The sequence below is a fragment of the Papio anubis genome, chromosome 7 (assembly GCF_008728515.1).
Source record: "Papio anubis isolate 15944 chromosome 7, Panubis1.0, whole genome shotgun sequence".
In the NCBI taxonomy this organism is placed as follows: Eukaryota; Metazoa; Chordata; class Mammalia; order Primates; family Cercopithecidae; genus Papio; species Papio anubis.
The window spans coordinates 148,039,759-148,063,540 of record NC_044982.1 but is presented as its reverse complement, the minus strand read 5'-3'; the positions used below and the strand labels follow the sequence as shown (position 1 = coordinate 148,063,540).

General features: G+C 36.0%; 1 long non-coding RNA gene across 1 annotated transcript in view; it reads right to left on the bottom strand.

Annotated features, from left to right (window-relative positions):
* The window catches only part of LOC103885753, a 117,279-nt gene that overhangs the window by 38,141 nt on the left and 55,356 nt on the right, over positions 1 to 23,782 (bottom strand). The window contains exon 3 of the long non-coding RNA XR_004185200.1: positions 14,314 to 14,395. This is a non-coding gene — a long non-coding RNA (uncharacterized LOC103885753). The remainder of the gene's footprint in view (positions 1 to 14,313; positions 14,396 to 23,782) is intronic.

The window sequence follows — 23,782 nt, the reverse complement described above, 5'->3', positions numbered from 1 at the left end:
CATATTTTTTTCCTGAAATTTTGTTTCTTCTAAGTAGCTATATAACTGATGCTGATTTGAAGTTTTTCTTTAAAAGAAGATTGAAATTTATTGGTAGTTTTATTCTGAATCAAAAATCATATTTTAATTCATTTCCTTGTGATACATTTTTTCTTATCTCTTTCCTGTGAATTGTTTACTTATCTCATTTATAATCATAAAAATTAGAATGCTTACAGGAGCAGGGCCATATAGAAGTTAGAGTAGGTATAAAATAGCAAGTATGTATTTTCATATCACTGTTTATATGTTGTAAAATACTGGTAGAATATTTTCTAGAGTTCTCAATGCTTCCATTCACCAGTGAATATCTATAGAAAACATTTGCATGATTAACACATGTATTAGAATGTGATTTCATTTTCTTCTTAATTATGGAAAGATGATTAAGAATTATTTCTACTTATTTTCTCTCTTCCAATTTGCTTGAAGTAACTCTAGGGTTCGAAGTGACTTCTGATCCATTATTAAAAACTAGGATAACATTTCTGTACTTACGAATTTTCAATTTAAGAAAGCAGATTTTTAATGTGATTTATTATTTTAAAAGTAAGAGAGTAGTTTATTCCTATAATCTCTTACAAAAATAACCTATTACAATACAAAAATACCTCAAAAATAATACCCTCTAATTTATTTTCTCTTTGCCACAAAGGGGTTCCTCTCTATATGCTAATGTTTCCAAAGAAAACTTCTCCATCGGTGACCAAAGAGAGAAACACAAAGTCATGTGAACATCTAATTCAGTGCTGAAGAAACAATAGAAAACATCACCTCTTACCTAATGAGTGATGATGGTATTTTTACCTTTAATACTACAAATGATGTCGAAGAATTAGAAGCAGACCAAGTTCTTGTTTTTCACAGAATTCTCTTTCAAAAAAGAGCTCCTAGCATCTTCCATTTCAAACAGGCGCCAAATGCACAGCATTATTATTTTGTCCTAAGCTGAATGGGAATATTTGGTAACTGTCCCATGTTGATGTTTGAAGGGAAGTTATGCTAGTGGAAGAATCCAAGGGATATAAAGTTTGTCTTCACTGGCACTATTTTTGCAATTCTGTTTTTCAGTAAGGACTGTTGTCTGTGAGAAGCTCTTGCAAATTACTGAATTAATTTTGTTGTATAAGTGGCTACTAGAATCAGCCATACACTTTTCCTAAAAATCTTCCTTTAGGATAAGGACGTGTGTACATGTAATGTATGTGTGTATGTGTGTGTGTGACACTGAGAGGCATCAAGTTACGGAAAGGGTTGAGATGGTAAGGAGTGGCTAAGAAGAAGAAATAGAATAGGATATCATAGTTTTTTAGTGGCATTATACGTGTGTCTGGTATTTAATTCTCAGTCCCAAATTCTACTTTCAAGTACAGCAGAAGGCTTACATCAAATGTGAACTCTCTGCTTTTGGCCATTGCCCACTCTCATGTCCGAATTTCAAAAACACACTTATATTCCACACTCATCTTAGGGTTCAACTGCATACCACTCAAAATTATTTCTGATATATTTTTTTAAATGTGTTTTAAGACTGCAGTTTTCCCTCAGAGACTCCTAATCTTAGGGGCGGTCCTTGCTTTTGTGTGTGCGTGCCATGATTCCATGATAAAAGAAAGAAATAGAAAGACTAAACACAGCCAAGGCTGGACCTAGACGCGTGGGTGCCTCCAGACTAATAATTTGGTATCACTTCAAAACGAATTTTAAAATACTTATTTAACATTTACTTAAAGATGTAGGGGGACTCTGATTTTATATTAGTAAAAAGGTATATAGAAAGAGATTTATGTATTAATTCACTTTGTTGCCCTCAAAATAATCAAAAGTCTGAAAAAAAAAAAAAAGCAGACAAACGTTTCCTGCTTTCCTATATATCTTATTCTCTCCTCTGTTATTTTAGGATTATCCAAACCAGACAATTTCTTGGCAAGCTTATTAAAGATTTAGATAATGAAAGAAATTCCTCAATTCCATGAACAGCATTGTGCTGTTCAATTTTTTGGTCTCCGAGTTTCAGCTGCCAGCTACTGCTGTCTTTTGGCTGACCACAACTGCACGTGTGTGTTGCAAAAGTATTCAACGGAGGCATATCCTTGTGGATGAGGATTCTTTACATTTCCATCTGAAGCACTGTCTGCTTCAGCTGAACTTGGACAATTTGCATTTCTGTCATTACATAAAAAGTCACTTGAGAAAATCTCACTCAGCAAGCGTCCCATTTCTAATGTATTCTACAGATATTTTAATGTCCCCGTATCAGTGCTTCGGGTAACAGTCTAGATGGCCTACGCCTCGTCGGATTTTGCATCTGGCATTTAGCAACTCTTCTTCCTGGTGACTTTTTCCAAAAGCCAGTCGTCTGACTGTTATAGTCTAAACTTAATTTGCCTTTTTAAAATGTGACTTTTTATTTTACTTTCTTAGTAGTTTTTAATACAGGAAAAGCAAAGGAAAGCATTATAAAAAGCATCAGTTTTGGGAGGTCGAGGTGGGCGGATCATAAGGGCAGGAGATCAAGACCATCCTGGCTAACACGGTGAAACCCCTTCTCTACTAAAAATACAAAATAGCCAGGCACGGTGGCGGGCGCTTGTGGTCCCAGCTACTCCAGAATGGTGTGAACCTGGGAGGCGGAGCTTGCAGTGAGCCAAGCTCGCGCCACTGCACTCCAGCCTGGGTGACAGAGCAAGACTCCATCTCAAAAAACAACAACAACAACAACAACAACAAAAGCATACATTTAGGAATCAGATGTAGCAACAAATGTTGAATTTGCCAATCTCTACCCTGTGAGTCTTGACAAATCATTTTAGCCTCCCTGCTTTCAGCTGTTATCATTTGTAAAATAGACATAATAATACTAGCCTTGCGAATTTGTTGGGAAGCTTACCAACACTTAATCTCCATGATGTTCTTTGTGAATGAGAGCGAATTTCATTGCTAGCAGGTACTATGACATTTTTAGTTCACTTTTTGACAAGCACAAATTATGTAAAAAATGGCTTAACATCATTAAAAACCCAACCACCTAAAATTGGAAAATAATCGTTTATCTATTTATTCATATGTTCAACAAAAATACGTTAGGCTCTATTAGGTGCCACTTATATTTAATTTTTACCAAAATTTAGATTTTAAAAAACATTCCTAAATATAACATGATAAAGTTCTGAAAGTTTGTGTGTTTGTGTGTGCGCACCCATGTGTGGACATAGTATGTACTCAGGACTATAAAGAAAGATGTGAAATTGTAAGTAAACACCCTCCTGTCTTCTACTTGGCTGACCTTTAAAGGTGACTATTATTTATACTTTTTTGTTCATTCAAAATTTTTCATGCATGTCACTTCATTCATTGAGCTAAGTACTGAGTACCTGTTATGTGCCAGACACTCTTACAGTTTCTTGGGATGGATTAAGGAAATAAAAAGAACAAAATATCTTTCTCATCTTCCTTCTCTCCTTAGGCTGTGTGTGTGTGTGTCTGTAAAACATTTTCCCTTTGTTTATTGAGATCTAATTTATATGTAGTGAAATCTGCATACCAAAAATTTAAAGAGTCATAATAAATACAAACATCTGTAGGCCCCTGCAAAATAAATTAAGTTATGGAATATTTCCACCCCAGAAAGTTCGTTCATGCCCCTTCCCAGTCAATCCCTGCTCCAACCTCACATCGCAGGCCATGACCTTTCTGATTTCTAATACCAAATCCTTATTTGTTGCACGCTTTAATGTAAACGGAATCATACGGTGTCTTATGTTTGGCTTCGTCTACTTAGCAAAACATTTTTGAAATGCACTTATTTTATTGCATGCATCCGTGACTCATTCGTTTCCACTATTCCTTAATGTAAGTATACCAACATTCGTTTTCTTCTTGTTGGATATTTGAATTGTTTCCAGTCAAATTATTATGAATAACATGAATGTGAACATATCTATAAAAGTATTTTTGTGGATTTTTGTCTCTTTCTCCTTGAAGTGAAATCCCTGGGTCATAAAATAGATGTAAGTTTAACTACCAGCCTTCTAAAATACCTGAGCCACTTTACACTCCTGCAGTGTCTGAGAAATCCCATTACTACACATCTTCAACATATAGACCTCCTGTGTATGAAGTCATATATCATTTTAGTTTTAATTTGCATTTTTGTTATGATTAATGATTTGGGTCACCTTTTTATGTGGATAGAGGCAATTGTACATTCTTTTGTTAAGTGCTTGTTTAAATATTTTGCCAACTTTTTAATCAGGCTGTTTATCTTTTCATTATTAAGTTGTAAGAGTTCTTTATGTTTTCTGGATACAAATCATTTTTTCAGAGATATGTATTATTAATATTTTCCCATAGGCTCTGGCTTCCCTTTTCATTTTCTTAATATTGTCTTTTTTAAACAGATGTTTTTAATTTTAAGGAAGTGTAGTATAATTTATCTTTTTTTTCTTTTCTAGTAAGAGCTTTTTCTATCCTGCCTGAAAATCTTTGCCTCCCCAGACATTGCAAGGATAGTCTCCTCTGTTTTCTTCCAGAAGTTTTAGCTTTTATAATTATGTTTATGATTCATCTCAAATCAAGTTTTAAATGTGGTATGAGATAGTGGTCAAGGTTCATTTTAAAAATATGGATATCCAGTTGTGCCAATATGATGTTTTCAAAATACTTTCCTTTTGTTTTAATTTGCTTTGGTGACCAGATGTTTGTCATTCTCCTTCTAGACTTTTTATTTTATTCCATTGATTTGTACATTTATTCTTAAGTTAATACCACATTGTCATGATCCCTGTAACTTTACCATAAATCTTAAAGTCAGGTAGTATAAATGCTCCAATTTTGTTCTTTTTGAAGATTGTTTTGTTATTATAATGCCTTTTGAAATTCTGTATGTATTGAGAATCAGTCTGTCAAAATTTCTTTTCAAAAGCCTGCTGGAATAGTGTCCACTCTACAGCTTTTGCACACTTATTGTTAAATTTATGCTTGAGTATCATGTACTTACTGATTCTATTGGAGATGCTATTGTTACTATTTTATTTTTTTCAACTGTTCACTGCTCACTTGTTGAAATATAATATATTTTTATATATTAACCTTGCTTCCTGTGACCATGCTAAAATCACTTAATGGGTTTAGGAATTTTGTTGTAGTTTCCTTAGGATATTTTTTTTTAATGTAATCGTTATCTCATCTACAAATGAAGATAATATTCTTTCTTACTTCCCATTCATACTATGTATTTATTTATTTAGCCTGGCTGTGCTGGCCAGAAACTCTACCACAATGTGGAATAGCAGTGGTGAGAATGGATATGTTTGTGTTGTTTCCGGTTTTAGGTGGAAAGTACTCAGTTCATTACTATTTAATATATTTTCCATAGGTTTTAAAAAATTAATAGACTATTTTTTGAGCAGTTTTAGGTTTACAGAAATATTGAACATCAAGTACAGAGGTTTCCTGTATGCTCCCTTTCCCCACTCCCAATTTCTTCTTTGATTAATGCCTTGCATTAGTGTGGAATATTTGTTACAATTGAGAAACAATTATTGACACATTCTGTCTTGGTCCATTGAGGTTGCTGTAAGATAATAAATGCTACAGATTGGATAGCTTTTAAACGAACAAAAATTTCTTTTCCACAGGGCTGAAGGCTGGGAAGTCCAAGATCAACATGTGAGCAGATTTGGTGTCTGGTGGGGGCCCATTTTCTGGTTCATAAATAGCTCCCTCTTGCTGTGTCCTCACATGGTGGAAGGGTCAAACAAGACCTCTCAGGCCTCTTTTGTAAGGGCACTAAGTCATTCATAAGGACTTCACCTTCAGAACCTAATCCCCTTCCAAAGGCCCCTCCTCCTAGTACCATCTCATTGGGAATTAGATTTCAACTTAAGAATGTTGGGTGAGACACAAACATTCAGACCATAGCACATTCTTATGAACTAAAGTCCAAAATTTATATGAGAGTTCACTCTTTGTACATGTATACAGTTGTAGGGATTTTGACAAATGTCTAAGTCATGTATCCACCATTACAGTATCATACAGGACAGTTTCACTGTCCTAAACATCTTCTGTGCTGTGCTGTAGACTTTTTGTAGGTGATTGAACTTCCTTACCCTTGAACAGGTTGAAGAAGTTCCCTTTATTTCTAGTTTGCTGAGGATTTTTACCATGAATGAGTGTTGAATTTCCTTAAATTATTGTTCTGCATTTATTAAAATAACTATATGGTGGTTTCTTTTGGTCTTCATTTTGTTAGCATAGTAGTTTACATTGATTGATTTTCAAACAGTAAACCAATACGGCATTCCAGGTAAACCTGACTTGGTCATGATGCATTATGATTTGTATATACTACTGAATTTAGTTTTCTAACATCTAATTAAGAATTTTTATGATTCTTGCATGAAGAATATTTTTCTATAGTTTTCTTAGGTTTTCTCTGGATTTGATATTGGGGTAATACCTCATAAAATGAGTTTGGAAGTATTTCCTCCTCTACTATTTTCTGAAAGAGTTTGTGTAGGGTTGGTTATTGACACAATTCATAATCCCTTATTTTAAAAATACCTTTATGATCTCTCTGATGTTTCTCTTTTCATATACATTCTAAATATCTTTCCACTTTTTTACTTTCAAATGTCTCTGTTTTAATATGTTTGGGTCATGCTTGTTTTTTGTTTTTTGTTTTTTTTTTTTTTTTGAGACAGAGTCTCATTCTGTTGCCTAGGCTGGAGTGCAATGGTGAGATCTCAGCTCACTGCAGCCTCCGCCTCCTGAGTTCAAGCGATTCTCCTGCCTTGGCCTCTCAAGTAGCTGGGACAACAGGCACGCGCCACCATGCCCAGCTAATTTTTGTACTTTTAGTAGAGATGGGGTTTCTGAGTTTCTCATCTCCATCTGAGACCACCTCAGCCTGGGTTTCATTGTGCATATTATTATCAGCATTTTGGTCAAAGTCGTTCAACAAGCCTCTAGGGAGTTCCAAACTTTCCCACCTTTTCCTGTCTTCCTCTGAGTCCCCCAAACTGTTCCAACCTCTGCCTGTTACCCAGTTCCAAAGTCGCTTCCACATTTTTGGGTATCTTTTCAGCAGCAACCCACTCCTGATGCCAATTTACTGTATTTGTCTGTTCTCACGCTGCTGATAAAGACATACTTGAGACCGGGCAATTTACAAAGGAAAGAGGTTTAATGGAGAACTCACAGTTCCACATGGTTGGGGAAGCCTCACAATCATGGCAGAAGGCAGGGAGGAGCAAGTCACATCTTATGTGGATGGCAGTAGGCATAAAGAGTTTTGAGCAGGAAAACTCCCCCTTATAATAACCATCACATCTCATGAGGCCTACTTATTATCATAAGAAGAGCAGGAGAAAGACTTACCCCCATGATTCAAGTAACTCCCACTGGGTCCCTCCCACAACAGGTGGGAATTCAAGATGAGATTGGGGTGGGGACACAGCCAAACCATATCAGCTAGTTATGAATGTTTTCAGTTATTTATCGAAAAATGTTTTTATTTTACCTTCATTTTTTTCAGGCTATAAAATTTTAGCCTATGAAATTCTTGGTTGAAAAGCTGTTTTTACTCCCAGAACTTAAAAGATGCCTTTCCATTTTCTTCCAGCTTACATTGTTTGTGATGAGGAGACAGTGCTTATTCTTATTGTTCTTCTGTATGTGTTCTCTATTTCCTTGGCTGCTCTGAAAATTTTCTCTAGCATTTTAGTCATTATTTTTCATACTTTTGTTTTCTTTGCTTTGATCTGTCACTCCTTTCCGTCTTGGACTCCAATTGCACATATGTTAGAATGCTCAATATTGTCTCACAGTCACTGTGTCTCTATTATTTTTTCAGTCTTCCTTCCTTTTGTATATTTTATTTTGCATATTGTTTATTAAACAATTTTCAAAGGCTTTACTTTCTTTTGGAGTGTTCAATCTTTTTTTAGTGTATTTACTGTACTTTTCAGATATTGTATGTTTGGGCGCTATTTTTTTTTTTTTTTTTATATAACCTTTTCTCCTCTCTTTTGCGATTTCCATGTAGTCTCTCATTAGATCCATATTTTCCTTTCTTTTCCTTTTAAAAGTCATTTCTCCTAAATTATACATCTGTATTATCATTGGGCCTGTTTCCATTTACTATTTTTTCTTCATTATAAATAATATTTCCTTCATTTTTACATGCCTAACATTTTATTTTAGCATATGTTGGATAGTAAGGATTTTATTTTAAAGTAATTTTAACTTTTAGATTCAGTTGGTACATGTGCAGGTTTGTCACATGGGTTACATGGGCATATTGCATAAAGGTGGGGATTGGGCTTCTAATGTACCCATCACCAAAATATTGTACATTGTACCCAATAGCTAATTCTTCAACCTGCAAGCTCCTTTAACCCTTTTGAAATCCCCAGTGCCTATTATTTCCATCTTCACGCCCATGTGTACCCATTATTCAGCTCCCACCTGTAAGTGAGAATAGGTGATATTTGATTTTCTGCTTCTGAGTTATTTCACTTAGGTTAATGGCCTCCAACTCCATCTATGTTGCTGCAAAACACATGATATCATTTCTTATGGTTGCATAGTATTCCATAGTGTATATATACTACAGTTTCTTTATCCAATCAACCATTTGTGGATACTTAGGTTGGTTCCATGACTTTGCTATTGTGATATTTTGATAGCTGTAGGTCTGTGATAAACATGAATGCAGGTGTCTTTTCCATGTAACGATTTATTTTCCCTTGGGTAGATACCCAATAGCAGAATTGCTGGGTGGAATGGTTTTTGATAAAGTTAGCAAAAATAAACAATAAAGAATAGGACACCCTACTCAGTAAATGGTGCTAGGGAAACTGACTAGTCATATGCAGAAGAATAAAACTGGACCCCTATCTCTCACTATATATAAACATTAACTCAAGATGGATTAAAGACCTAAATGGAAGACCTAAAACTATAAAAATCCTAAAAGGAAACCTAGGAAAAACACTTCTGAACATTGGCCTAGGCAAAGAATTTATGATGAAAATCCCAAAAGCAAATGTAACAAAAAATAGACAAATAGGACTTAAAAAGCTTCTGCTCCACAAAATAAATAATCAAAAGAATAAACAGACAACCTGCAGAATGGGATAAAATATTTGCAAATTATACCTTCATCAAAGAACTAATATCCAGAAACTACAAGGAACTCAAACAATTCAACAAGTAAAAAAACAAACCAAAAAAAATTAAAAAGTAGGCAAAGGACATGAACAGCTATTTCTTAAAACATACAACATCACTAATCATCAGATAAATGCAAATTAAAACTACACTGAGATATCATCTTACACCTGTCAGAATGACTATTATTAAAAAGTCAAAAAATCACAATGTTGGCATGGATGTGGAGAAAAGGGAATGCTTATACACTGTTGATGAGAATTTGAAGTAGTTCAACGTCTATGGTAAAACAGAATGGAGGTATCTCAAAGAACTAAAAATAGAACTACTATTTGACCAAGGATGATATTTTTTTCTTGAAGACAGTTTTTTTTTTTTTCTTTTGAACAGTGCTTTGTTTTATTTTAGAAATTAGTTGATTTATTGGAGAATCAGCTTAATCTAAGCAAAGTTGGTTTGGAGTTTTGGTGAGGTTACTCTAAGATTACCTTTACGCTGGGATACAGTAGCACTTTTCTATGGTATGTAGTTTTTGAGGTCTTAACTAAACGCTCAGAGTATTTAGAAAGGTCTCTACACTTAACTGGTTGGAACTCCACCATATTTCAGCATGTATAATCTCCAGAATCTCCTTCCAGCTCACAATCCTTCAGTAGCTGTTATCCCAAATTTTTTTTCAGGGTTTCACACTTTACATGCACAGCTAATATTCAAGGGGATATATCATGTATAGCTTCCTTCTCTCCAGTACTGTGCCCTTCAAATTACACCTTCTCTAGAAGCCCTGAATTTTGATCTTTCACTTACAGAGATTGTTGCTCTCTGTTTGGTCTCTACTTTACTGCACCATAGTTGGTAAGGTTTTTTGAAGTAGAAAACTGTGGCAGATTTGAAGCTCATTCACGTGTTTCCCTTTTCTCCAAGATCAGAGACAACTCTCTCTTGTCTAGTGTCAAATTCCTAAACAGAGTTGCTTAAAAGTATTTTGTTTACTTTTTTAGTTATTTGAGGCAAAGTAAGTCTGACCCATTACTTTTATGTTTATGGTTCGAAATGGAAGTTCTTACAAAGAATTTTTAAAAATATAAATGATATCCCAAAAGTTTGCTCCGATTTTTTAAAAAATAATACATTTTAGAAACATTTCCATATCAGTATATATGGATCTGTCTCATTTTCAAAAAATAGTTGCATTATATATCATAGAATGCCTTTACTGTATTTTATCTAAACATCCCCATTAATAGATATTTAGTTATTTTATCTATTACAGACAATACTGCAAAAAAAACATACCAGTAGACTACATTTATGGTAGTGGAGTTGATAGATCAAAAGAAGAAATATTTGATATTTTGATAGCTAGTAACAAAGTACCCTGAGGGCCATTTTATATTCCTGCCAATAGTGTAAGACAGTTTGTGTTTTTCATACTCTCTCCCACACAGGTATTAAATGACAATAATTTAAAAGAAGAAGTAAACTTACGTACATTCATTTGTGTTAATGGAAATTTCCCAGTGATTTTATAAGCTGATATTTTATGCTGAGTCCTTTTTCCTCAGTGACATTTTGCAATGTCTGAGGCATAGGAATTAGTAAAAAATTACTGAATTACTTTGAATGGACATAGTAAATTTTTATGCTTTAAAAAATGGCAAGATAGTACAGTTACATTATTAGAAATATTGAAAAAATAAAGAGCTCTGGCACTAAAATGGTTAATCAAAGTTAAGAGACGTCCATTACTGACAAGAGTAGCTCTAGTTGGAGTTCCATGGAGGAAATGTCAGACCAGCTTGCTGAGGTTTTATACATCTAAACCCTGCTCTATATTTAACCACTTTCCCCTGATTATTTACTCCTCTCTATTCCAGCAGTCTAAAATCTTGAGAGGCATGTTTTCACAACTGGTTGGAAATGAGAGTTAGGTGGGTTAGATCAAACACTTCTTCCCTGTGATCTAGGGAAGGAAATTGAGACCTTTTCAAAACATACTCACTAGATTAGCCTTATAGTTTGGGGCTTGTTCTAGCATCCTATATAGACTCTTTTATGTCCATTCAGAGCCTTCGAGAAATTAAGTACAGAAATAGAAATAGACATGGAGGGTCACAGAATCCAAATAATTTCTGCAAATAACTCTAACACACCTGGCATCAACATTGCCCTTTAGTTACCACAAAATCTAAAAAAAGTAATTTATAAGCATCATTACTGCAAACAAATATCAAAAAGAAAAATACTCATGGAGAACATGAATAAAATGCATACATCATTTGGGCAAGTCATCACACTTTTCTGGGTCTTTCTTTTACTTCTTTATGTATAATTTTAAGATCACCATTTTTTTTGTTGTTGTTAACTACAGAGAAGGGGTAAACTTTGAACTAAGCCTTAGGGATTGAGAGAAATTGCTAAACTAGAAAGGAAAGCTATGCCAGGCAGGAAAGAACATCCCTTTTAGGAGGATCCCCTTTACTCTTGGAGACAGGCTTAGGCTCTCCTACCCTGGGCTTCTGCTGTACTACGTATTTATTTCTGATATCAATATTTATTTGATTGCATATGTGATATGGCTTGGTTGTGTCCCCACCCAAATCTCATCTTGAATTGTAGTTTTCATAATCCCCATGTGTCCTGGGAGGGACCAGGTGGGAGGTAATTAAATGATGGGAGTTGTTACCCTCAGCCTGTTCCTGTGATAGTGTATGAGCTCTCATGAGATCTGATGGTTTTATAAGGGGCTTCCCCCTTCGCTGGGCACTCATTCTCTCTCCTGCTGCCTTGTGAAGAAGGATGTTGTATTAATCTGTTCTCACACTACTGATAAAGACACACCCGAGACTGGGTAATTTATAAAGAAAAGGAGATGTAATGGAATCACATTTCCACATAGCTGGGGAGGCCTTACAATCATGGCAGAAAAGGAAGGAGTAGCAAAGGCATGTCTTACATGGTGGCAAGCAAAAGAGCATGTGCAAGGGAACCAAACTGCCCTTTATAAAACCATCAGATTTTGTGACACTTATTCACTTTCACAAGAACAGGATGGGAAAAACCTGCCCTCATGATTCAATTACCTCCGACCAGGTCCCTCCCGTGGGGATTATGAAAACACTGTTCAAGATGAGATTTGGGTGGGTACAGAGCCAAATCATATCAGACATGTTTGCTTCCTCTTCTGCCATTATTGTAAGTTTCCTGAGGCCTCCCCAGCCATGCAGAACTGTGAGTCTATTAAACCTCTTTCCTTTATAAATTATCCAATCTTGGGTATTTCTTCACAGCAGCATGAGAGCAGACTAATACAATATGTTTAACCCCAAATGTCTAACCCTAGGCCAGACACAGATGGTCAGTCACCATACACTTGATGAATAAAGAGACATAACAGAATGGTGAGATAGAAGAGTGTGCCTCATGAAGGCCAAATCCTCTATTGATTTGGCACAGTGCTAGGTGGTATGGGGCCAACATCCAGTATTTCAGAGAAGATCAAAAAGTTTATGTTCTATGTATAGGAACATCGTTAAACACATGGTAAAATCAATAGCACACTCAGTGCTCTAAGGTAGAACTGTCCCCTAACTATAGAATTGTCCCTCAATTCTAAGGTAGAATTATCTCTAGCAATAGGCATTGGGAAGGGAAGAATTGGTTTGCAAAAATTTCAGAAGGCTTTATGGAAAAGAGAAGCTGGCAAATGGGCCCTGAAGGATAGATAAGGTTTGTGTGGGAGAAGGAGAAAGGAAGGCCTCCACGAAGGGTGATCAGGAGTCAAGGAAAGGAACTGTATGGAACATGTAGTGACAAGCAGCATTTTATGCTTGATGAATAAAATGAGCCATGTGAGGGAATAAAGGCGAACAAGGTAGGACAGATGCAGGGAAAAACTACAAAAATCAGACAAAAGCATTTGTACTTAACGAAGCAAATATGTGAAGCATTCCAAGTTCTGAAAGAGGAAAGTGACATGATGACAGTAATGTTTAAGAATGCCTGGTATAAGTTTAGCAGTAGCAGCCAAGAGATTTTGAGCAACTTGATGTCAGGTGTTGAGTCTTATTTAATCTGTGGTGTATATTCTGTGACTAGCATAGTGTCTGACACATAGCACATTCTTAATCAAGTTTTAAGTTATCCTCCTGCCCATAATTTCCTTATCAGCTAAAACAGGAATAAGAAGGATATAGCAGTAATCCAGGCATAAGCTGATGACAACCATGAATATGGTGGTTTCAGTATAAATAGATAAAAAGGGCAAATCTCAAGGACATTTCAAGGAAAGAAATAACAAACCCTCTTTCCAGGTTGGAAATTGTGAGTGAAAAGTTCCAAAGTGATTTCTTCAGGATGTATTGCCTGAAGAAATAATTGTAGCTCTATATAAAATGGGGGTACTTGTGAAGGATCTTGACTGAAAGCTTGAGAGACATGAAGAGTTTGGGTGATGGAAATGCTGAAATTGGTGAGACAACCAGATGTCAAATTTAAAGTCTCTTATTTAGAAGTTTAGCATTTGGAAGTTTGGAATATATGTGAGAAGTCAAGACTGAAGATCATTTCTATTTCTATGAGTGAGGATGGGAAAAAAAAAAAAAGAAGTAACATGGGGCTTTGAGGAAAATAATGCCTTGACTGAAGTGCTTGAGATAAGAATCAAAGCCTGGAGATACCGGCCACAGAGCAAATGCAACTGGAGTCCTCATTGGAGAAATGTTCATTTATGTGGTTATTCAGCCATTGTGAACACTTAATGGCTGATACCGATTTGTGTCCAACAGGAATTGGTGTGATAACTAAGACTGGAGAGGACTTGTGTTATCAGAGGTCAACTAGATTCTCCTTCATTGAGTTTCCAGAAAATGGACACTTATTACAACAGAAAACTTAGTGGCAAAGCTCTTGTATGTTTCATGGGTTTTACTGACCTTTTCATGCCACCAAAAAGAGACCTATACATTTTTCCTTTGTTCAGAGACATGTATGTTAAAACTTCTGCTGGGAGGCCACTTCTTTTGTCTGGAAATGTATGAATGAAAAGGGCAGATTGGAGTTTTCTAGAAAAAAACATTGGAATGTTTTGGGTCATACCTGCTCTCATGATGTTTCCTAATGTCCTTGGCTTCATTAGTCATACCTCCAAAACAATGTTTTAAGCCCATTTGAAATGTTCCTGGGGGTAGAAAAGATTGATAATTCGGTTTTCTTTCAAAAAAACATTTATCTATTTTAGAAATCTTTCTTTCCAACATGTCATAGCACACCACATCTGGCCTTTCACATAAAAGATACCATAATGCCTCTTATACAACTTTTGGCTGCAAGAGAATGATCAAAATGGAAATTAGCTGCTGCTTTAGAAACAAATAGGGTATTTACATGTAAGCCAGGATAATTTTCAGAAATGTTTGCAAATGCCCATGGCTAACAGAAAACAAGAAAAAAATAACTGAAGCTTTCCATAGAGGCGTGACTTTCAAACATTTCTGAGAGTAACCCGAGTAAGACATGCATTTTATAGTATTGTCCAACTCTCTGTGTCTCTGTGCACACGTTCATGTGTCACACACACATACACACGGACACACACACACAACTAAGACAGTTTGACAAAACAATACTTATCTTTGCTACTTGGGAATGCACTATTCTGTATTATCCCACTCCATCCGATAAAAATAATGCTGATTGTGATTATCAAAATGATTCTATATCTGTAGGCTGAAAAACATTACTAAATCATTTATATAGGCCTATAAGAACAAATATATTTTTTTAAGCTTGGAAATAGGCCATATGTTTTCATCTTGGGGCACTTTACAGATCATTTTTATCTCCTCATCCCAAATTGACCATTAGCCTTACTTACTGGGAAAATAGGCACTTGGCTATAGGCAGTTTCATTGCCATGCCCACCTTCAAGGAGGGACTCTTTCTTCCAGGTCCCTTATAGCACCCACCACTTCTCTGTCCTTGATTCCCTCTCTCTGCCACGGTAAATTAAGGAGCAACTCTACTCACCTATCCCACACAAACCTTATTACACATCATGGAACTATGTTCCCCCAAAGATTCTGTGCCAAATGATGGACTGGTATTTATTTTGCCCATTTGCCCACCTCTTAGTCAAATAGCTCTAGTGACTCAAGAGGCAGAGGAATCTAAGAAAGACAGGATGGGTGCAGTGACCCCAGGATTTCTTTTCTTTTTTCTAATTTTAAAAACTGTTTAAAGCACAATATGCATACAGAAAAGTGTCCAAATCATTCAGTAATTAATGCAAAGTGAATAAATCTATGTAATGACCACCCAGATCATGAAAGAATCCCTCCTGCTCAGGATCCCACTCTGTGTCTCTTCCCAATCATTACCCATTTCCTACCCGCTAAACAGATCTATGGTGAGTTCTAATGCTTACTGTAATTGGAACTTAATATAAATGGAAGTATGCAACATGTATTATGTTACCAGGTTTTTGCTCAAAAGCATGTATAAGATTCATCCATGTTTGTGCTTGTTACTTTAGCTTTTACATTTTCATTGAGTGGAGTATTTCATCATATTAATATGCCACAATTTATTGGTCAATTTTATTTTTGAGGGACATTTGGGTCATTTCAGTTTAGAGTTAATATTAAGAAGGATGTCATGCTCATTCTTTCTTAACACAATTTTTTAATGCACATGTATGCATTTTTGGGGGGTATATATATTGAAGAATGAAATTGTTGGATTGTTAAAATAATGGTTTTTTTTTTTTGAGACAGAGTCTCACTCCATCCCCCAGGCTGGAGTGCAGTGGCACAGTCTCAGCTCACTGCAACCTCTGCCTCCCAAGTTCAAACGATTCTCATGCCTCAGCCTCCCAAGTAGCTGGAATTACAGGTGCCTGCCACCACGCCTGGCTAATTTTTTTTGTATTTTTAGTAGAGACAGGGTTTTGTCATGTTGGCCAGGCTGGTCTTGAACTCCTGTCCTTAGGTGATCCATCTGCCTCAGCGTCCCGAAGTGCTGGGATTACAGGTGTGAGCCACCGTGCCCAACCTGTTAAAGTAATTTAAAGTGAGGAAGTTTACTATATGTAAGTGCTTCTGATCCTTTTGTTAATTTAAGTCCTAAATTACTGAATTCATGTGTTTCTAAAAAATAAACTAAATAAAACATTTAAAAATTATAATTTAAAGACATGGCAGTTGACCCAGGCAACCAGAATTCTTAAGCAATAACTGAAATAGCAAAACACAAAAAGACACCTAATTAAAATCTGGTTTTAAGCTATCACTGACATAACCTTAAAATACAGTCATCAAATAAAAATCAAAATAAAATAAAAATGAACCTATAAGTTTCTTAAATTCTAAAGTAGTGATTTCAAGTAGTAACTTCAAATTGTTTCATAATTTTTCAGAACTGTCTCTTATAATTCAGGTGAACTTTGTTGCATTCATTATTTGGTATAAACTTCTTGAACTTTCACTTCTATATAAGTTGAGCATTATTTATGTATCTTTTTAAATAGTAATGACTGCTTTTATTTTTGAATATAATTTTCAAAGCTTGACCAGTTATTTTATATCACAATTATGATTAAGCATGTGTTTTAAAACTTGGTGGTTTTAACTCAATTGTAGATCATTTCATTTTTATATTAAAATCTGTGTATTCATAGGTTATTATGCAGCAAGTCTGCTTCTTGGGAAACAGCTTCTCACAGCTTCTAATGAAGAAGCAGCAAAATAAAACCTAGAGTCAATCTTGCTTTTGTTTAAGTTTTCTGCAGGGAAGAAAAATGATTTTCTATAGAACTAAGAATTTCTCTCAGATTTGAAAATAACATTTTGTTGCTGGACTAGGAATAAACTTTGTGGATTTAATTCTCACTTATATCTTGTGGTGAAAATCACATGTGAATAGGACTTGAGGTTCTAACATGAAACTCTTAATGACATGTGTAAAAGCTATTTGAGAAAAAAGGTTCATACCAAACCATGTCTCAATTTTATTACCAAGCAGCCTAGCCACCTTGCTCATGAACTAGATGGGATTTACTAAGATCAAGCTCATTTATTTAATATTTACTTCAAAACTAGCAGCATCTTCATACTGTCTTTTAAAAGTTTCCATTTATATTTTAGATTCAGGAGAACATGTACAGATTTGTTACAGGATATATTGCATGGTGCTAAGGTTTAGGTTTCTGTTAACCTCATCATCCAGGTAGGGAACATAGTGCCCAACAGAAACTTTTTCAGCCTTTGCCTTCCTCTCTCCCTTCTTTCAAAGTCCTCATTGTCTATTGTTGCCATCTTTATGTCTGTGTGAATCCAAGATTTAGCTTCCACTTTTAAGTGAGAGCATGTAATATTTGCTTTTCTGTGTCTGCATTAGTCAACATAGCATAACTGCCTCCAGCCATGCCCATGTTGCTGTAAAGCACATGGTTTTGTTCTTTTTGTGGCCGTGTAGTATTCCATGGTGTTTATATATACCATATTTTCTTGATCCAATCCATCATTGATGGGCACCTAGGTTGATTTCGCATCTTTGCTATTGTAAATAGCGCTGCAATGAACATAGGAGTGCACGTTATCTTTTTGGAAGAATGATTTATTTTCCTTTGGGTATATACTCAGTAATGGGATTGCTGGGTCGAATGGTAGTTCTATTTTTAGTTCTTTAAGAGCTCTTCAAACTGCTTTCCACAGTGGCTGAACTAATTTACATTCCCCTAAACAGTATATAAGCATTCCCTTTTCTCTACAACCTTGCCAACGTCTATTATTTTTAACTTTTCTCTAATAGCCATTCTGAGTGGCTTGAGACAGTACCTCAGTTGAGTTTTAATTTGCATTTCTCTGATGATTAGTGATGTTGAGCATTTTTCATGTATTTGTTAGTGGTTTGTATGTCTTCTTTTGGGAAGTCTCTGTTCATGTCCTTTGCCTACTTTTTAATGGGATTGTTTGTTTTTTTCTTGTTGACTCATTTAAGTTCCTTATAGATTTTGGGTATTTGTTGGATGCAGAGTTTGCAGATACTTTCTCCCATTCTGTAGGATGTCTGTTTACTCATTGAGAGTTTCTTTTACTTTGTGGGAGCTCTTTAGTTTAATTAAATCTCATTTGTCTATTTTTGATTTGTTGCATTTGCTTTTGGGATCTTCATCATACATTCTTTGCCTAAGACAATGTCTAGAAGAGTATTCCCTAGACTTTCTTCTGTAATTTTTATAGTTTGACACCATACATTTAAGTTTTTAATCCATATTGAATTAATCTGTGTATTTGATGAGAAATAGGAGCTATTTTTATTCTTCTGCCTATGGTTAGCCAGCTTTCCCAGGACCATTTATTAAATAGGGTGTCCTTCCCCATTGTTTATTTTTGTCAACTTTGTTGATGATGAGTTGTTTGTAGGTATGCAGCTTTATTTCAGGGTTTCTATTCTGTTTCATTGGTCTATGTGTCTATTTTTGAACCAGTACCATGTTGCTTTGGTCACTGTAGCCTCATAGTATAGTTTGAAGACATGTAATGTGAGGTCTGAAGCTTTGTTCTTTTTGTCTAGGATTGGCCTTGGCCATCTGCGCTCTTTTTGGCTTCCATATGAATTTTAGAATAGGTTTTTCTAATTCTGTGAAAAAGTGATGTTCACAATTTGATAGAAAGTGTGTTGAAACTATAGATCACTTTGGGCAATATGGCCATTTTAACAATATGGATTCTATTAAGCCATGAGCATGGAATGATTTTCCATTTATTTGTGTCATCTATACATTCTTTAAGTATTCTTTTGTAGTAGTTCTCCTTGTAGAGATCCTTCATCTTCTTTATTAGATGTATTACTAGGTATTTTATTTTTGTGGACATTGTGAATGGGATTGCATTCTCGATTTGGCTGTCAGCTTGAATGTTATTGATGTATAGAAATGCTGCTGATTTTTATACATTTCTTTTGTATCCTGAGACTTTGCTGAAGTCATTAACTAGCTCTAGCAGTCTTTTGGAGGAATCTTTAGGGTTTTCCAGGTATAGGATCATATTATCAGTGAAGAGAGATAATCTGACTTATTTTTTTATTTGGATGCCTTTTATTTATTTCTCTTGCCTAATTGCTCTGGCTAGGATTTCTAGTACTATAGTGAATAGGAGTGGGGAGAGTGGACATCTTTATCTTGTTCCAGTTTCATAGGGGAAATACTTCCAGCTTGTGCCCATTCTGTACGATATTGGCTGTAGGGTTGATGTAGATGGCTGTTATTATTTTGAGAGATATCCTTGAATGCCTAGTTTGTCAAGGATTTTTAATCATGAAGGGATGTTGTATTTTACTGAATGCTTTTTCTGTATCTATTGAGATGATCACATAATTTTTGCTTTTTAAATTCTGTTTATGTGGTGTATCACATTAATTGATTGGCATATGTTTAACCATCCTTGCATCCCAGGAATAAAGCCTACTTGATCATAGTGAATTATCTTTTTGATGTGCTGCTAGATTCTGTCTGCTAGTATTTTGTTGGGGATTTTTGCATCTTTGTATATCAGGGATATTGGCCTGTAGTTTTCATTTTCGGTTGTGTCTTTGCCAGAATTTTGGTATCAAGATGACACTGGTTTCATAGAATGAGTTGGGGAAAAGTCTGTCCTCCTAGATTTTTTGGAATAGTTCCAGTAGGATTGGTACCAGCTCTTTTTGTAGAATTTGACCCATCTCTTCCAGGGCTTTGATTAGCAGTTTTTTTCTTTTTTTAAATTACTGTTTCAATTTTTTTTTACTCCTTATTGGTCTGTTCAGGATTTCTCTTCCTTCCTGGTTCAATCTTGGGAGTTGGTGTGTTTGCAGGAATTTATTCATTTTCTCTAGATTTCCTATTTTATGTGCATAGAAATGCACATAGCAGTCTCTGAGCATCTTTTCTACATTTGTGAGATTGGTTGGATGTCACCGTTGTTACCTTTGTGCTTATTTGGATCTTCTCTCTCTTTTCTTTTTCTTTTCTTTTTTTTTCTTTTTGTTAATCAAGCTAGTGGTCTATATATCTTGTCCTTTCAAAGAACAAACTTCATTTTATTGATTCTTTTTGTTTGTGTTTTTGGGGTCTCAATTTCATAAAGTTCTGCTCTGATTTTAGTTATGTCTTTTCTTCTGCTAGCTTTGGGTTTAGATGTTTCTTTTGGGTCTAGATGCGTTAGGTGTGAAATTAAATTGTTAATTTAAGATCTTTCTATCTTATTGATGTAGGTGTTTAGTGCTATAAACTTTCCTCTTAACACTGCTTTTCCCATATCCCAGAGGTTTTGGTATGTTGTGTATTTTCTTTTCCTTTTTTTTTTTTTTTTTTTCTGAGACGGAGTCTTGCTCTGTCTCCCAGGCTGGAGTGCAGTGGCGCAATATTGGCTCACTGCAAGCTCCACCCGCTGGGTTCACACCCTTCTCCTGCCTCAGCCTCCCAAGTAGCTGGGACTACAGGCGCCCACCACCATGTGCAGCTAATTTTTTGTACTTTTAGTAGAGATGTGGTTTCACCCTGTTAGCCCAGGATGTTCTTGATCTCCTGACCTCATGATCCGCCCACTTCGGCCTCCCAAAGTGCTGGGATTACAGGCGTGAACCACCGCGCCTGGCCATGCCTGTATTTTCATTTGTTTCAAAGAACTTTTTTATTTCTGCCTTAATTTTATTGTTTTCTCAAAAGTCATTCAGAAGTTGTTTAATTTTCGTACATTTATGTCGTTTTGAGTTCCTCTTGGTATTGATTTCTATTTTTATTCCAGTATGGTCTGAGGAGATGCTTGGTGTAATTTTGATTTGTTTGACTTTATTCAGACTTGCTGTATGGTCAAGGATGTGGTCAATGTTTGAGTACGTTGCATGTGCAGATAAGAAGAATGTATATTCTGGTTTTTGAACATAGTATTCTGTAGATGTCTATTAGCTTCGATTGGTCAAGTATTAAAGTCCAGAGTTTGTGAGTTTTCTGTCTTAATGATGTGTTTGATGTTGTCAGTGTTGTCTGGATGTCTCCCATTATTATTGTGTGGCTACCAGAGTCTTTTCTTAAGTTTAGAAGTAATTTTTTAATAAATCTGGATGTTCCAATGTTGGATGCATATTTATTTAAAATAGTTAAGTCTTTTTGTTGAATTGAAACTTTTATCACTATGTAATGTCCTTCTCTGTCCTTTTTTACTGTTGTTGGTTTAAAGTCTATTTTATCTGATACAAGAATAGTGAATCCCGCTCTTTTGGTTTTCCATTTGCTTGATGGATCTTTCTCCTCCTTGCTTTTCTTGACCTTATGGGTGTTTTTTTCATGTGAGATGGGTCTCCTGCAGATAGCAGAAGTCTGGGCTTTGTTTTTCTTTAATCCAGTTTATCACTCTAAGGGGGCATTTAGGCTGTTTAACATTCAATGTTAATTTTGACACGTGAGGTTTTATCCCTGTCATAGTGTTAACTGGTTGCTTTGTAGTCTTGGTTTTGTAGTTGCTCTATAGAGTCTGTAGGTGTGTGCTTTTGTGGTAGCAATTATTCTTTCATTTCCATATTTAGAACTCACTTAAGCATCTCTTGTGGGGCTGGTCTGGTGGTGACAAATACCCTTGCTGATTGCTTATCTGGAACTTTATGAAGCTTACTTTGGAAGGATATGAAATTCTTGAATGGCATTTCTTTTCTTTAAGAATTCTAAAAATAAGCCTTCAATGTCTTCTGGTTCGTAAGATTTCTGCTGAAAAGTCCACTGTTAGTCTGATGGGTTTCTTTTTAGGTAATATGACCCTTTTCTCTAGCTGCCTTTACAATTTTTTGTTTTGTGTTGACTTTGAATAGTCTGATGACCATGTACCTTGAAGATTGTCATCTTGTATAGTATCTCACAGGAGTTCTCATATCTACATGCTAAACTTTCTAGCAAGATTGAGGAAATTTCCCTGAATTATATTCTCAAATATGTTTTCCAAGTTGCTTACTTTCTGTTCTTCTCTCTCAGGAATGCCAATACATCATATATTGGGTGACTTTACATAACTTGATATTTCTCAAAAGCTTTATTGATTTTGTTGTAATTCTTTTTTTCTTATTTTTCGCCTGACTGGGTGGGTTTGAAGAATCAGTCTTCAAGCTCTGAAATTCTTTATTCTGCTTGGTCTAGTCTGTTGTTAAGGCTACAGTTGTATTTTGAAACTCCTGTAGTGAACATTTCAATTCCAGAAGCTTTGTTAGGCCTTTTATCTTATTTTTAACATATCTATGTTGTCTTTCAAATCTTGAATCATTTTGTTTTGTGTTAGATTTCAACTTTTGCTTGGATCTCACTGAGTTTCTTTTCCATCAATATTATGAATTCTATATATGTCATTTCAGACATTACTTTCTGGTTAGAATCCGTTGTTGTTTGGGAGCTAGTGAGATCCTCTGGAAGTGGCAAAACACTCTAGCTTTTTGTATTGCCAGAGTTCTTATGCTGATTTCTTCTCATTTGAGAGAGCTGATTCTTCCTTAAAAAAATGCTAATGTTTGTATGGGGCTTTTTTATTTTTTAATTGTTTTTTCCCAATGACTGTAGTATATCTTGTATACGGCCTATTGGATTTGTTTCTGGATGCTTTCAGGGTGCCAAGACTCTGTATGTATGGGTTCCTTGGTTGCAAACAAGTTCATGTAGTGGCTTTCTCTGTGTTTACTTACGGCAGTGATGTAATTTTCTTTAGCAATGGAGTTCAGGCTGCAGTCCATTAGGTGGCAGTTAAGAGTAAGAGCCAGCCAATAAGGGCAGGGCAAAGGGAATGGAGAAGCATGAAAAGAACCCTCCCCCAGTGTACATTCACCTTCAATGGGGTTGGAGCCACTGTATAAGCTTAAGAAGCAGTTTCTTTCACCCCACACTCCCTGTGCCCTTGTAAGAGCCACTGTTGAGCCTGCAACAGTACACAGAGGAGAAGACCAGGGAGTGAGAGATGGCTGCGTCTTCACATCTGTTCCTGGGTTATGGTGGTGCCGCCTTCAGCAGCTGGTGCTATACTTGCATTTCCTTGGACACAAGGGGGGCTTTGGCAGGCTTCACTCCCCTCTCCCTTAGGAGCAGACTATGCTGAGGGTTAGATCTCCAGTGCTGGGTGTTTTTAATAGTAAAAGTTCCCTGGTTATAGCCTTTGTAGGATGACTTATCCAAGTGCTGGTTTCAGTAGTGATGTACTAGGCATGTGAGCAGGCTCACTACCTCCCGTGGGGTTGGGTGACTGTGGTCACAGGAGATGTATCTTGTTCCCTAGTGCTGTGTGCTTGTGACAGATTTCCTATTATGTTTTGTTGTTCAACCTCCAGACCAGTAGGTGGCTCTTATGGGTGAGAGCCAGCTACTGCCAATGTGGAAGGGCATATACTTAATCCTTGTTTAATAGGAGAAGCTCTCTGTTGGCTCAGGCAATGGGTTGATCTGTGAAGTGCAGTGGTCTGAGCTCCCTGTTCATCCCTGGAAGGTGGCAGGGGGCAGGGAACCAAGATGAGCCAGCCCTGCTAGGAATCCTCCCAATGGTAGGCACAAGTGCCAGTGCTG